This window comes from Trachurus trachurus, assembly GCF_905171665.1.
Source record: "Trachurus trachurus genome assembly, chromosome: 18".
Classification (NCBI taxonomy): Eukaryota; Metazoa; Chordata; class Actinopteri; order Carangiformes; family Carangidae; genus Trachurus; species Trachurus trachurus.
The window spans coordinates 29,172,431-29,188,645 of NC_139909.1; the positions used below are offsets into that span (position 1 = coordinate 29,172,431).

General features: G+C 41.1%; 1 pseudogene across 1 annotated transcript in view; it reads right to left on the reverse strand.

Annotated features, from left to right (window-relative positions):
* Positions 1-12,446: 12,446 nt before the first annotated feature.
* Positions 12,447-16,215, reverse strand: part of LOC311001983 (protein mono-ADP-ribosyltransferase PARP4-like) — a 30,909-nt pseudogene continuing 27,140 nt past the window's right edge. The window contains exons 19-22 of the transcript in view: positions 15,526-15,621; positions 15,251-15,394; positions 12,882-12,928; positions 12,447-12,780 (exon numbers count right to left, since the gene is read on the reverse strand). The product of the transcript in view is annotated as a protein mono-ADP-ribosyltransferase PARP4-like (transcript). The remainder of the gene's footprint in view (positions 12,781-12,881; positions 12,929-15,250; positions 15,395-15,525; positions 15,622-16,215) is intronic.

A 16,215-nucleotide genomic window follows, 5' to 3' on the forward strand; every position in this document is an offset into this window, starting at 1 on the left:
ATTGACATTTATGGCTCAACAATAAAACATGTATGGGAAAATAAAGGAGGCGCTGGGGGGTCATCAGTTTGTCTAAGATACAAGGGATAATTCTTCTAGAGGATGGATTAACCTCACTAAGTAATATACCACTGCAACACACCTTTCTACAGTCTGTCAAGTTTTTGACTTAATGAAGTTTCATACTCCTTGACTGCATTGTTGTCATGGGAAAACTACTTTAAATAACTAAACTCAGGATTCAACATGGTCTGATGGCCCAGAGCCACAACGCGTTATTCTGTAGTCACCTAATGTCCCATATAGATGAAGCTCTGTGGTGGCCACCTATTGTCACTCTTCTACTTTTTAACAGCACATGGTTTCAATCAATTTTAATGTACTTGCATTCTAAATCTATATTAATAGGGATGCATTTTACTTATTGTTTTACATTGCAGAAAAAAAAGGTCCACACTTGGTTTATATGGAATGACAGGGGTCCACTCTTGGTTGGTGCATAATGATACCCACTAAGTGCCCACTTAGTTAGCATGGAGTGACATACACACTCCATCATGTATGAATAAGAAAGAAATAAGCAAAAGTGATCATCTGTAAGAGAAATGTTTCATCACAGCTCCACGTTACACTTGTTCCAGGCTCTGCCCGTCGTTTTTCTCTAGAAATAGAAACTTTTTCCAACTTTTTTTTATCTCTGTGTAGCGATCGCACTCGTCTTCTCCTTCTATTTCACTTCTTGCTCTGATCTACAGTCTCATTCGTTCTACACATCCCAGAAACCCCAAAATTACTCACAGTGTGGGCGACAGCGTCCCCATTTACCAGCCGCAGAAAACTGCGTTTGACGTATACAGTATGTACGTCAATGGCACTCAATGAGTTAAGTGGGAGGTACACAATAAATCTAATTCTAATCAAATTTATTTTGAAAACAAATAGTAGAATGGCAATCTGATTCAGTGATTAATTTGTTACACATTTGGGTTGCTTCCTAATGATTTTTTGATGTTTTAGTACCCAGCTAAACACAACAACAAGTGTGTATATTCCTTACTATCTACATTATGTATGTGCCTTGTAGGCACTTTACTTGCAGTGTTTTATAAATCTGAATATTTTTTGTCACATCACATCTACCCCGACACTTTAGAGCGCTTCTGTCTCGACGCCGTGTTTGCCTTCGTTCTGACCTGAACACGGCATGTGTTGTTTGGGTTAGAAACATGCACATTTGCAAAGGAAAAAAAGCAAAATCGATAAGCGGAATCATTAAGCAGGCACGCACACAATCCCAAGGAAATGATCACGTGGGAACCAGTTCTGAAGAGGAACCGGTTCTCAATTCCCACCCATAGACTTCAGTCCATGATGTGGACACAAAAGCATTCCTCTACATTGAAGTAGTGAAGTCATCAACACTCATGTATTTCACAGATCCTAAATCCTGGTACACACATAAAGATTCTCTAAATTTCAACCAATTTTTTATCTGTGAAAGACCCCACACGTGAAGATAAAAAATCTGTGATTGAACAGTTTTGATCGTATTGTGTGTGGTGTGCTGTGATATTCCAAACACAACACACCACACACATTAAGATTTTTCAGAATCTTGACCCTCCGGTCAGAAAACTCAGAAAGAGATCAGTATTGTTGTAGCTACTCTTTCGGGTCTATTTCCGGAATGGACAATGAGAGCGATGTAATTTTTTTAAATGAAAGCGGGACACTTCAGCCTTTACAACGATACCATCTGTGTGTGTCTGTGGCTTCGGAGGCCGAGCAGTAAAGCGGCTGTGAGCGGCGGTCACATGATCATTTAAACATGGCTGCTCTATTGCTGGCTGTTGCTGGCTATGATCGCTACCGTCTTTGCTATTGGCTATCAGGAAATCTCCCGTGTATGCGTGAATGTCTGTGTGAACCTCATGTAATGTCAGGGCTGCACCGTGGCTCTCTGTGGGATTACCGGTGTTGTGTCGAGAAGTGGCTTGCTGCGAGCAGCATGCAGAGCTTGGCACTTCTCAGCACAACACCAGCTTTCCACATGCAAGATGACTTTTGATTTGTAAATATTGAACATGTTTAATATTTACGATTATCAATTCAGCGCCGAACGTTTTCTGAGGCGATTGTTGTGAGAATTTTGACTCTTAACACACCACACACTACAAGAGAATCTCATAAAATAATCTTAAAACCTTAGGATAATCGGCCGATTTTTGTCTTTGGTCGGAAGGGGGAAGATCGGGGCAAAATCAGCCCGATTATCTTTATGTGTGTGGTAGGCTTAACTCTACCTCCACTCTCCACTCTAAATGTGGAACTGGCTGAGAAGTGAGTGAGGGCTTTAAATCTGTGCCAGACGACTTGTGTCAGTCCTTGACTGTCGGCAGTGTGGGGGATGGTTTCTTGTAGCTGACGATGGTCGTTAGCAACTCTGAAGGGCAATCTGGAAAAGACTAGCATCCCTCAGCCAAGATCTTATATCCAAATCAGACTAACAGACAGTGGAATTCCCCAGTCCTAGGTTGGCCATGTGCTACACACCTATCGACTTCTGTGGCAACTGTAAAGAGTGGGTGTCCCAGCAATAATCCACCCTGTCAAGTCTTTGATGAGTTTTGTAAAGGTGTGTGATGCCTTGTGATCAGTATAATATTTTGTCAGCCTTTATATGGTCAACCATGGTGTGCCAGTAGAAATGTTTCTGAAATTAGGATTTATCAGATTTCCAGAGATACAGGGGATAAATCAGCTATAGTGGATGGAATAACTCCAAAATACCCACTGTTGAACTACTGCAACACACATTTTTACTTACCAAACTATTAGCTCTACTGGAGTTCATGTATACCTGTCTGCATATTTTTGGTCCACAACAAAAGTTAAAACTAAAACTAAATTTGTGTTCTTTTTCCTTCTGTATATTACACACTGTATCACATAGTCATACACATCTATAGATGAAATTGGTGTATGAATTGAAACCTAATTTAAAGTTGTCAAAAGGTACAGGATTGGCACAGGGTCAGAGAGTTTATATTAAGTGGGAAGTACACAATAAAAGCTGTATTCAGTTCACACTGGTGCTCAGCAGAAATGGGTCTGGTTGCTTTCAGGATGTGTGGATTGTACATTCAACAATCCCATATTACCTTATTCATAGCATCTGAAGTGGATTATAAACAAATTCAATTAATTGTGTTCAGAAGATGGTAAAACGTTATCTAATTTATTTATATTTTAAGTAATTAATTTGTTATCTATTTTGGTTGTTTCCTAATGATTTTCTTTCGTTTCAGTACCCAGCTAAACACAAGTGTGTATATTCCTTATTATCTAGGTATAACCTTGTGCATGTTGTAGTAAGCAATGTGACTTCATTACATTTACACACAGTTTTCTAAGTAGAGTTGAACATTTTTAATGGGGTTTCAGTCTATGATGTGGGCACAAAACATTCCTCTACATTGAAGTAGTTAAGTCACCAGCACTCATGTATTTCACTGATCCTAACTTTAAGGTAGAGTTGTTGAACTGGGATCTGAGAAGTGAGTGAATGGAGTGAGAGCGGAGTGAGTGCCAGATGACCTGTGTCAGTCCTTGAGTGTGGGCAGTGTGGGGGATGGTTTGTCGTAGCTGACGATGGTCGTTAGGTATTTTCAGGTTGGGCTTCAGAGTTTCTACCTTCTTTCAGCCAACATCTTATATCCAAATCAGACCGACTGAGACACAGGTATTCCCAGGTCTTAGGTTGGCCATGTGCTACCTACGCACCTATGGCCTTTGGTGATTCAACTTCTGTGGCAACTGTAAAGAGTGGGTGTACCAGCAATATTCCATTTTGTCTAAAGAATTGTCAGTTCTTTGATGAGTTTTGTGAAGGTGTGTAATTACCTGTTATAATATTCGGTGACAGGGCCTTTATACGAGCCACCATTGTCTGCTAGTAGTAATGCTGTCTGAGAACAACAATTAACATGGAATAAGAAATTCGGATTCATCAGATTGTCATGGATACAGGGAATATGTCAGTGTGTGGACGGAATAACCCCCCAAAAAACCCTGTTAAACTACTCATTAAAAGGTATTTAGAAAATCAAGGGAAATAAAGGAACGCATAAATATAAAAACACATGCAAAGCCTTACAAAGCCTTGTAAAGGACAATTAGGACACAGCAAGAACTATATTCCTCAGACACGGTCCACACCACTGTCAACTTTTTTTATTTGTGTTGCAGCAGTTCAACATTGAGCTATTTGGGGTTATTCCATCCACACAATGCCTTATCCCTTGTATCTTTGGCAATCTGATGAATCCTAATTTCTTGTGCCATGTTAAGTAAGATGTTGTTCCCAGACAACATTTCTGGCAGAGAATGGTAGCTCATAAAAATGCTCTGTGACTCTATATTGCATGTACCCATGTTTCAGTCAGTCTGTTTTGAATGTAAGTAAGTGGAGTGAAATGCACACTCCATCATGTATGAATAAGAAAGAAATAAGCAAAAGTGATCATCCTTAAGAGAAATTTTTCATCAAAACTTAACACAAACATTTCTAATAAAGTAGCTCAGATAAATACAGTGGGGCCAGGCCGTTAAGTGCTTTAAAAACAAACATTAAAAGTTTAAAATCAATTCTGTAAGGGACAGGGAGCCAGTGAAGGGAGGTAAGAACAGGAGTAATGTGCTCACGTCTATTAGTGTTAGTTAAAAGACTGGCAGCAGCGTTTTGGACAAGTTGGAGGCGACTGAGCGAAGACTGGGAGACGCCAACATAAAGTGCATTGCAATAGTCCAATCTAGAACTGAAACATTTTAACTGTGTGAATGTGTGTGGCAATAGTTTAACATAGGGATCCTCTCAATGAATTATCCCTTGTATCTCTGACAAACTGATAATCCCCCATTCCCTCTGTATTTTCCCATATCAAATTGTTGTATATCAGTACCTCTTTGATGGTTTACTTGTACATAATATATCATCGTAGGTTGCCATTGAGTTTTCACAGTACACCCCACATAAAAAAACACGACATTACCGTTGCTACTTCATTATAAATGTTTGTATTAAGTTTTGATGAAAGTTTTGAGCTTTTGAGGTTAATCCATCCTCTAGAAGAATTATCCCTTGTATCTCAGACAAACTGATGACCCCCCAGCTCCTCTTTTATTTTCCCATACATGTTTTATTGTTGAGCCATAAATGTCAATAACTGAAATATTCCCTTAAGTATCATGGAAGGTTGCCATTGAGTTTTCACAGTAACTAACCCTAACCCCATGTTTAAAAACAAAACTACAATTACAACTTTACCAGTGCTACTTAAGTTGAAATATGTGTGTTTGCATGTGTTTGTGTGTGTTGTGTGTATTAATAGTTACAAATGTTTGTATTAAATTTAGATTAAAAATGTATCTTAAAACTTAGCAATTTATCTCATTTCTGCTTATCCACCCATGCTGGAGTGTGTGTGTCACTCCGTACCAACCAACAGTGGACCTCTGTCATTCCATATAAACCAAGTGTGGACCTTTTTCTGTAATGTAAAACAGTAAATAAAATACATCCTCATAAATACAGATTCATAATGCAAGTACATTAAAATGACCTAAAACCCTGAGTTTTAATTCAAATATTTTTCCTATAACAACAATGCAGTCAAGGAGTATAAAACTCTTGTAGGGGAAAAAATAATAGACTGTAGATATGTGTGTTGCAGTAGTACACCCTACATTTAAAAATAATTACAACATTATTGGTGCTACTTTATTAGAAATGTTTGTGTTAAGTTTTGATGAAAAATGTATCTTACGGATGATCACTTTTGCTTATTTCTTTCTTATTCATACATGATGGAGTGTGTATTTCACTCCATGCTAACTAAGTGGGCACTTGTATCATTATGCACCAACCAACAGTGGACCCCTGTCATTCTATATAAACCAAGTGTGGACCTTTTTCTAAAACGTAAATCAACAAATAATTCCTATACAGATTTATGACGCAAATACATTAAAATTAATTGAAATCACATGCATTTAAAAAGTAAAAGTCTGACAATAGGTGCTCCCAACAGGGCTTTATCTATATGAGATGTACGTGGCCAAAAAGTAACTTTTTGTGGCTCTGAGCCATCAGGCCATGTCAAACTGTGTTTTCCCATGACAATAATGCAGTTAAGTAGTATAAAACACCAGTACAGTGAAAAATTAATAGACTGTAGAAATGTGTCTGGCAATAGTTTAACATAGGGACTTTGTGAGATTAATCCTCTCAATGAATTATCCCTTGTATCTCTGACAAACTGATCTCCCAAACCCTCTGTATTTTCCCCAAAGATAACAAATTGCCGTGCCAATACTTTAATATCAGTTACTCTTTGATGGTTTACTTCTACATAATATATCATCATAGGTTGCCATTGAGTTTTCTGTAATATAAAACAGTAAATAAAATACATCCTTATGAATACAGATTTATGATGCAAGTACATTAAGATTACCCTAAATCCTAAAACCCTCTATTAAAAAATGAATAGACTGTAGAAATGTGTGTTGCAGTAGTACATCCTACATTTAAAAAATAATTACAACATTATTGGTGCTACTCATTATAAAGTTTTGATGAAAGTTTTCTCTTAAAAACTATCACTTCACACTCACATGATGGAGTGTGTATGTCACTCCATGCTAACTAAGTGGGGTCGTGTGTCATTATGCACCAACCAACAGTGGACGCCTGTCATTCCATATAAACCAAGTGTGGACCTTTTTCTGCAATGTAAGTCAACTAATAATTCCTATACAGATTGAGAACACATGTATATTGTAAAATTGAAACCCTGTGCTTAAAAAAACTGGACAAGCAACAATAGCAAGGTCAGTTATTTTTAATGTTTAATCAGAATTCAACAGAAATGATCTAAATTACCATTTCATTTAAAATTTTGTTATGGGTGATCAATTTTTTCAATATTTTAAAATGTCTATTATACCTAATACAGTGTTGAGTTTAAACTTAAGACATCCATGAAAACAGAACCTTTATATTTTGTTACAAAGAATAACAAATTATGTTTCAAGGTACTGGTTTGTTCACTAAGGAGCCTGTTTGATAGCCTCTCTACAGTCTGAAAGGCTGCCGGGGCTGCAAGTCGTTCACACTATGGAGGAGTGTAAGAAACGACGTGTGTGAATGAGTCGTTAAAAACCCTGCTCCAGCCTGCCGGGGCACTGCTGAATATGGTATTTTACACACACACACACACTCAGGTCCCCTCTTGGCTAAAGTTAAAAAAATTAACCAGAAGGTTTTTCACATGATTTTTAGTTGATTTAAAGCATGTCCAAGAGGGGACCTAAAAAAAGTCCCCTGTTGGCTGCTTGGTCCCCTGTTGGTGAATGTGTAACGACGCCGATGTCCCCTCTTAGATAGGTACAACAGTGCACACACACACACACACACACTCTCTCTCTCAGCTCTCTTACTCTCTCTCTCTCACACACACACACACACACACACACACTCTCAGCTCTCTTACTCTCTCTCACACACACACACACACACACACACACACACACACACACACAGAGGGAGACACACACTCATACGTATGGCGTCTATATGCACACATGCATATAGAGCATAAACCCACGCAGACTATACGGGTACATGTGTGGACATACGAGCAGAGCAGGGCAGAGCTGATATCCTGACCCACACACACACATGCACACGCACAGACACACACAATTTCAACCATACACACATGCGCGCTGCCTACACACACCTAGAAACAATTATTGCATCAATGGGAGTATCAGACAGTAACTCACCTGCAGGGTTCCAGCACTGCCTCCAACTTCTGCAGTTTATCCAGCTCAGCTGCTGTTGGCATGGTGACCTTGGTTGCATGGAGGGCCAGGGCATCTCTCAGTGGTTGATTTCTCAGAATACGCCTGATCATCTCCAGGGTGCTGTTCCATCTGGTTGAAACATCCGGTGTAAGCACCTCTTTAGTTTTTCCCCTCGCAACTTGTTGCTGCCCAAGCTCCGCTGAATTTGGCGCACTGTGCTTGAAATGGCCGACTACCTTTCTGCATTTTGCCAGTGCATTATCAAATGGGCTGTGTTGTAGAGAAACGGTGATAGCTCGCTGGAGAAGATGTGCTGTGCAGGGCATGTGCTCAAACGGGAGCTCCTTAGACGCCGCGATCATGTTCCGTGCACTATCGGTGGTCAGCGTGCTGACTTTCTCTGTGATGTCCCACTCTCTCGCTATGTGCATGAAATGCTCCGCGCACGTACTGGCGAAGTGCCTCTCCTCTGTTTTCATAACAGTTAGAGCTCGCGACTGAAGTCTCCACTCGTTATCAAAATAATGCGCCGTGACGCCGAGATAACTATGATTACTCAGTGAGGTCCAGTAGTCTCCGGTCAGCGCCACTGTGCCTGTCTGCCCCAACGCCGCCGCCACCTTGGCTCTCTCGCCCTCATACAGCTCGTGGATATTCTTGACCGTAGTGGCTCAACTAGGCAGTTCGTATGTCCAGTCCTTGGATGCAATGCGGATTATTTCTCGCAGACCGTCGTCCTCCACAATACTTATCGGCCTGCACGCTGTAGCCACCCATTTAGCGACTGCTTTTGTAAGTTTGCGGCTTGTAGAGTCGTCCACCTGTTTCCCTTTCAAATTATCCAGCGTGGTTTGCTTCATGCGAGGAGGGGGCGCCGGCGTCTCTGCATCCGCTGTGTGCTTGGCCGACAAGTGGTATTTGAGACTTGACGTACTCCGGTGGTAGGTAAATTCACGGTGACAATAAATACAAATGACTTTTGTCCTGTCACGAGAGCCATCTGGCAAGACTTTGTAGCTGAATTTGCCATTCAAAATACTACCACTTTCCATTACTGCTCACGGGGATGTAGTCTGTTGGCGGCATCGACCTCGGTGCATTGCTTCCTGGTTTTCCAAGCTACGGAATGGCCCGAGGTTCAAATGTCACTGCGTTAATCGCGCGTTAAAAAAAATAGTGCCGTTAACTCTTTGACTGCCAGCCATTCTCACAGCAGCTTCCTCCAGCTTGCCAGGCATTTTCCAGCTTTTTGACTGATTTCCGTAGACCCACCATATATTATGTACTGTTACTACATACACATTCAACCCATCAAAGGAAAGATGAGGGTCTCTACTTTCCAGCAAAAAAACCTGTTTGTTTCTATCTTGTTCCAGTCTTGTGAAATTGGTGGTTGAATATTGGTTACTTTAGCCCAAAATGCCATTTTGGCACCAACATCTTGAGAAAAAGAGGTTTTTGTGTCGGCTGTCATTTTCAGGTGAACCAGTACAATTGGCTCCTTTATATTTTGCTTTAGTGATGCCTCAGCATCTGTACAGTTGTTCTCTTGTAAACAACAACTAAATCAACACTGACAAATGACTTTTGATGACAACAGACAAAACATTTAGCTACTGACACACACTACTGCAGCCTCTTTTCTTTCTTTTCTTTGAGTTAGGCTACAAATTTTTCTTTCCTTTTTTTTAGTGTGTGCGTACGTGACGTGTGCGTGTGCATGTACGTGTGCGTGTGTGTGTGTGCGTGCGTGTGTGTCTGTGTGTGTGTGTGCGCGCGCGCGCGGATCAGTTCGACAGGTTTTTGTAGCCGAAACACGGCGCTTTAGATCAGATCCAGCTTCCTCTGGTCAGCAGGCAGCGGTCTCACTCTCTCTCTCTGTCTCACACACACACATCTACACACAGCCTACAGCTCTGGCTGACGTGCCCCCTGAACCCACAGCCACAGACAGTCTCTGCACGCTCACAACAGACACTCACCATCTTTAGCTCTCGTCACGTTCGCCGGCGCCGTCCGCTCCTCATCCACACTAGATCGCGGGATTTTCAAGCTGCTATCCGAGTGATTTCTCGCAAAATCTGGCGACTTTCCAAACGCTCATGACGACTAACGACGAGCGATCAACGGGGTTGTTGTTACTAACATGTGTGCTTTGTATCACGGAGCTGCACGGAGCTTCACGAGCTGCCGAGCTGCCGAGCCGCCATGAGCCCCGCCGCCGCCCCCTAAGCTCTCACCGGCGGCCAGAGTGTCACGGGGCGGCGCCGCTGCAGTCAGACACCCGCACCGCTCCGTGAGGGGGGAAAAACACACTATATTTTTTATATCTCTCAATCCAAATGTGTTTTTCTGCACTTTATTTTGATGATACAAGTCTGATCTTCACAGAGGAGTAGGGCAAGACATTCAACATGGCGTTGCCATTAAAAAAACGCTAAGACGTGTTATCTCGTCTTTGGCAGACTACGCTTGGATTCGCTAAGACGAGATAACTCGTCTTTGGCAGTGAAAGAGTTAAAGGCATGCTGGGTTAACGCGTTAATAACGCGTTAACTTTGACAGCCTTAATATATATATATATATATATATATATATATATATATATATAAATACACACATACACACATACACACATATATGTGTATATATATTAGGGCCGGGACTCGATTAAAATAATTAATCAAATTAATTAGAGGCTTTGTAATGAAATAATCGCATTTTAATCGCATATAAATATTTGACCTGAGAACAGTGAGAAGCATTTTTTTTTTCACATGGATTTTAGTATACCATTGAATAACTGAATACATAAGCTTAAGCATTCGAGGTGGTACTTAACCAAGACCAACAGACTAGGGATGCAAATTATCAATCGATATTTGATACATACAGATTAAATGGTCTTTCCTTCCAATACACTATGATGATTACTGTAGTATTTAACTAGGCTACTTAAATCACAGTAGCATAAACTGATTTGTTGAACTCAGCCTGATGTAAACATTAATAAAACTCAGTAACCAATCACACAGGCAGCTCCATGTTGTCCCTGTGTGATGTTGTGACAGTCTGAAGACAGAGCTCTGAGGGTGAAGTCCTATCATAATGAGATGCACCTGTGACAGTGACAGGTCATAGATATAGCGCTGCAGCTGAGCAATTAGCGCTATATAGCGCATTTAGCGTGCGCCCATGTCTGTGTATCTATGTGCAGGCAGAGATCAGAGATGGTGTTTTAAATAACCATGCTAGTGTTTCACCAGCTCTCATCTCTGCCAGTCAGCCTCTCAAACTGCCGCCTCTCTCGCGTGCGGGCGCACCGCACGTAGACACATGTGAGAAAAAAAAAAATTGAAATAAGTGCGATTAAAATGCGCTAATTTTTGTGTAATTAATTAATCGTAATTAACGCGTTAAAGTCCCGGCCCTAATAAAAAAAAAATATATATATATATATATATATATATATATATATATATATATATATATATAGATAGTTGGTATGGTTTACGAGGCTAAAAAAGGAAATATGCATATACTATAAATACACATACTATATAAAAGAATAGAATAAAGATATATACAAAATACAACTAAGTAATTTCAAAGGAGGTTAAATCGAAAGCAACTGGACTTGGTTATTTGTCTAGGAAGACGTTTCACCTCTCATCCAAGAGGCTTCATCAGTTCATGTAGCATCTGACCAGGCTGGGACTGGTCCAACTATCTGGTGTGGAGACCCAGGTATTTAACCTCTTGTGGGGGCGTTCACAAGGGCGATGATGTCACTGGTTCCCTTTCTTGCTCCAAGTGCCAACGACAGTCGTTTAAGTGACTGTCTTTGATGGAAAGTTGGTTTCGACTTCGTTAGTGCCCTATGTTGTTATAACGACAGTCGTTGGAGTCAGATGGGATGGAATGGAATGAAATAAGATTGTTGAATCTCCTGGGAAGGGATGAAAGGGCAGCATTGTAAATTGGAGATAGGTGGTCTCTCAGGGTTTATGAACTGATGAAGCCTCTTGGATGAGAGGTGAAACGTCTTCCCAGACAAATAACTAAGTCCAGTTGCTTTCGATTTAACCTCCTTTGAAATACTATGACCTGGACAAATGAGAATATGCACAGGCTTACAACTAAGTAAGTTATTGTGCAAAATGTTGTAGTGCAGAGTGACTGTCGGTCAGTAGGTTTAGTGTTATTTAGGGGGAGCTGGGCCATTGTTCATTAGGCTGACTGCAGAGAGGAAGAAACTGTTCTTGCGGCGTGAGGTCCTGGTCCGGATGGATCGGAGCCTTTTGCCAGAGGGGAGGGGCTGGAAGAGTTTGTGTCCAGGGTGAGAGGGGTCAGCAGCCATTCTGGCTCTGGTCTCCGGGTCCTGGAGATGTACAGCTCTTGAAGAGATGGGAGGCTGCAGCCGATCACCCTCTGGGCAGAGTGAATGACACGCTGCAGTTTGGCCTTGTCTCTGGCCGGAGCTGCAGCACACCAGACTGACATGGAGGATGTGAGGATGGATTCGATGGTGGCAGTGTAAAAGTTCACCAGCATCTTCACAGGGAGGTGAAACTTCTTCAGCTGCAGCAGGAAGTATAGCCTATCCTCTGCTGAGCCTTCTTGGTGAGGGAGCTGATGTTCTGCTCCCATCTGAGCTCCTGGGAGATGGTGGTGCCCAGGAAGCAGAAGGACTCAACCAGGGTCCCTGTAGAGTCACAGAGGATGACAGGGGGGGGGGGGGCAGCTTGGTCCTTTCTGAAGTCCACTATCATCTCCACTGTCTTCAGAGCGTTCAGCTCCAGGTTGTTCATGCTGCACCATGACACTCCTGTAGGCTGACTCGTCCCCATCAGAGATGAGGCCGATGAGGGTGGTGTCGTCAGCACTATGGTCTGGTGGTCAGATGTGCAGCTGTTGGTGTACAGGGAGAACAGCAGAGGAGAAAGGACGCAGCCTTGGGGGGATCCAGTGCTGATGGTCCGGGTGTCAGAGACATGCTTCCCCAGCCTCACCAACTGCCGTCTGTCTGTCTGTCTTCCAGCAGTATACTGACGTGTCTCTACATATCAGAGAGGAAAAGAATAGACATAAAAGTAATAATTAGAAATCCACAAGACCAAAAATATTAAAAGATTTTTTCACCTCAACAACAAATGTTGATTCATGGATGCTAAGGAGAAAGAAGAGCTGACTGTCTGCTAACATGACAGCTGCAGCTGGACTGGGACAAATAATCAGCCCTGGCAGTGTTGGCCCAGACTGGCCCAATACAACTGATCAGATACCACTGACCAGATACCACAGTTTCTGTTTTATTCAATAAACAAGTGTAACAGTTGTCTGCGTTGTGTTGTTTAGTTTCAAGAAGGATCGACACTCTCTTAGCTTCAGGACCGGACTTTTATTGCCTGGACAATGATACGGAAATGACTGGTCAGCTCACGGTCAAGCACAGCACTCGTTCGGCACAGCATGGGCTCAATCCTCGCATACTGGCCTTATTTGTGTACATCATTAATTAAATATAAATATATAAACAAAACACATGTACCTGGACAATGATACGGAAATGACTGGTCAGCTCACGGTCAAGCACAGCACTCGTTCAGCACAGCTTTATGGAGGAAAATTAGCAAGTTAGCTTAGCCTTCGAGCTAAGGTCGCTAGTTATAAACATTACACAAAATAAACCCTCTGTAACACATTTTGTTACATGTAAAACTGTCGCCAGCTTCCTGAACATAATATCATGATAACTGCATTATTACATTACATTGTTTACACAGTTTCAGTAAGAGTAGGCTATAACGCTGTGCTTCGTGTAACAAACCTACCATGGGCTCAATCCTCGCATACTGGCACTGTGTTTACGTCACAGCCCATATTTATGTGCTGAGGAGAGCCCTGCTAACCAGTGAGCGTCCGTGATACATGAATAAAGATAAATATGATTGGCTGTCACTGTGGAAGTGGAATCAACACCAAAACTCTGTTACACAAGCACTTACTCTTGATCTTTCCTGTAGATTACTAAATAATTACTAAATATTTTGATGATATCGATTGATTTTATGATATTTTGGTATTAGATCTAATGCTTATGAATGGCATCTTTTAAAATCTACTCATCACAGAATTAACTGATTTGTTAAACTTGCTTTTCTATCACAACAAAATAACACTGACAAATAAAAAGTAGCTAAGTAATAAGTAAATGTCAAAGACGACTGAGAAAGTCAGCGCTAACCTATGTATGTATGTGGAAACTTCCGGTTTTCAAAATAAACGAGGACTGTCAAATTGTGATTTAAAAACACACGACCTGGAAGCGATTGAGCTAAAAATACCCATATTTATTTAAAAGTGTAGGAGCATAGTACAACACTTGATTTATGACACAGCTTTTTAATGAAATTTTGGCAGTCCTCGTTTATTTTGGAAACCGGAAGTTTCCACATTCTGTAGTACGTTAGCGCTGATTTTCTCAGTCGTCTACTATTTGCAGCCATAATCTGTCTGCATTTGCAATGTTGGGGCGGCTGGCTTGACTACAGTCTCATATCGCCCCAAAGGTACGTCAGCCAACCGGTAAAATGCTCGGTAGCATACACCAGATTACAGACTGGTAATCTAAGAATAACTAGAACACGGTGGATCAAGGTACGCAAATACATACAGAGCACAGCTATTTCAAAAATAAATTAATGTTACTTCCTTCCTTGTCTATCACAAATATTACAGTTTTTGTTTTTAGGTGTCTTGGTCATATCAAATTATATTTACAATTTGTTTATTACAAAATGTAGATTGAAACATTAATGTAGACAGCTGTTTTTTTTTTTGCTTTTTTTTTACTCACCCATGTGTTAATATTTATCTGTAAAGGATCCTCAATGATGCTATTAATGTGAGTGATCTATAAATGTCCTTAAATATTGAAAATACCACACTTGCTCATTCACCAACAATGCAGAGTTGTCATTTCTTGGGCGCGTTTGCAATACCCATATTCCTCCACCAGGAGGCGCTTCCATTGGACCAATGCGTGTTGTTACTGTCTAGTTACAGCCACCGAAGATGCTGCAGGGGGAGTCGATGATTTACTACCCAGAAACCTTTGGAAGAAAAATTGTGATTGGTCCATTTCCCGTTCCATTATATTAAACCATTGTTTCCCAATTCCCGTTCCATTATATTAAACCATTGTTTCCCAAGAAATATTAGTCCAACTTTATAACAATGATCTAGAAAATATTACTAATGCGTTACTCACTGAATAAAATTATTGGGAGAATAAATAAATAAATAAATAAATAAATAAATAAATAAATAAAAGTGCAAAAATTATTTCAATATTTTTTCTTAGGCCTTCACTGAATACCTTGAAGTCCCCAAAGCACATGTCGTCGCTTTCTTCCTCCGATTCATCTTCCGAGGTCCAGCCCACGTAGGGGAGGAAGTCGACGTCTTCCTCTGCGATCAGCTTGGGGATGTCAGTGAAACCGTCCTCCGGTTGCTCCGAGTCCTGAAACAAGGTGCACAACGTGATGTGATGAAACTTGAGAGTGACAGGGGTGAAGGTGGCCGTGACGGACAGCTGCCAGAGGTGAATACAGGGAGTCGAATGTGGAAAAAAAGGCAGACGACTTCACAAACCCGTTCCTCGATGGCGACGAAGCTGGTGAACTGAGACTGGTTGGAGAACTCTTTGCTCAGGTTGATGATGAAGGACTTCAGCTCCGCCTTCTTCCCCTGGAAAAACAAAAATCCACGTCAGCAGGTGGAGCTCAAACTGGACGACTACACTGAAGTGGGCTGTTTTAAACCACACACACACACACACACACACACACACACACACACACACACACACACACACACACACACACACACACACACACACACACACACACACACACACACACACACACACACACACACACACACACACACTTAATTTTGTCGGCTATTTTTCAATTTAGTTTTAGTCTGGTGTCAAATGCCCTTATTCGTTTTAGTCATATTTAGTCAGCTTGTATTCTTTTTTGTTTAGTCACATTTTAGTCGACGAAAAGTCTTGGCATTTTAGTCTAGTTTTAGTCAAAGAAAATCCAAAGTATTTTAGTCTAGTTTAGTCAATAGTCTTTTTTAGTCTTTGAAAGCATGTTAATCACAACTAACCTAGTCAAACCAATAGATTAATTTTAGTCTTTTTCTCACTCATCTCACAAGATTTATGTCATTATTGACAGCTGTCAGATGAGCCAACTTTCCAGCTTGTGTGTGCGTTTATGTAGGCCATTTGTCAGTATCTAAACAGAGATGAACACACACACACCTACACCT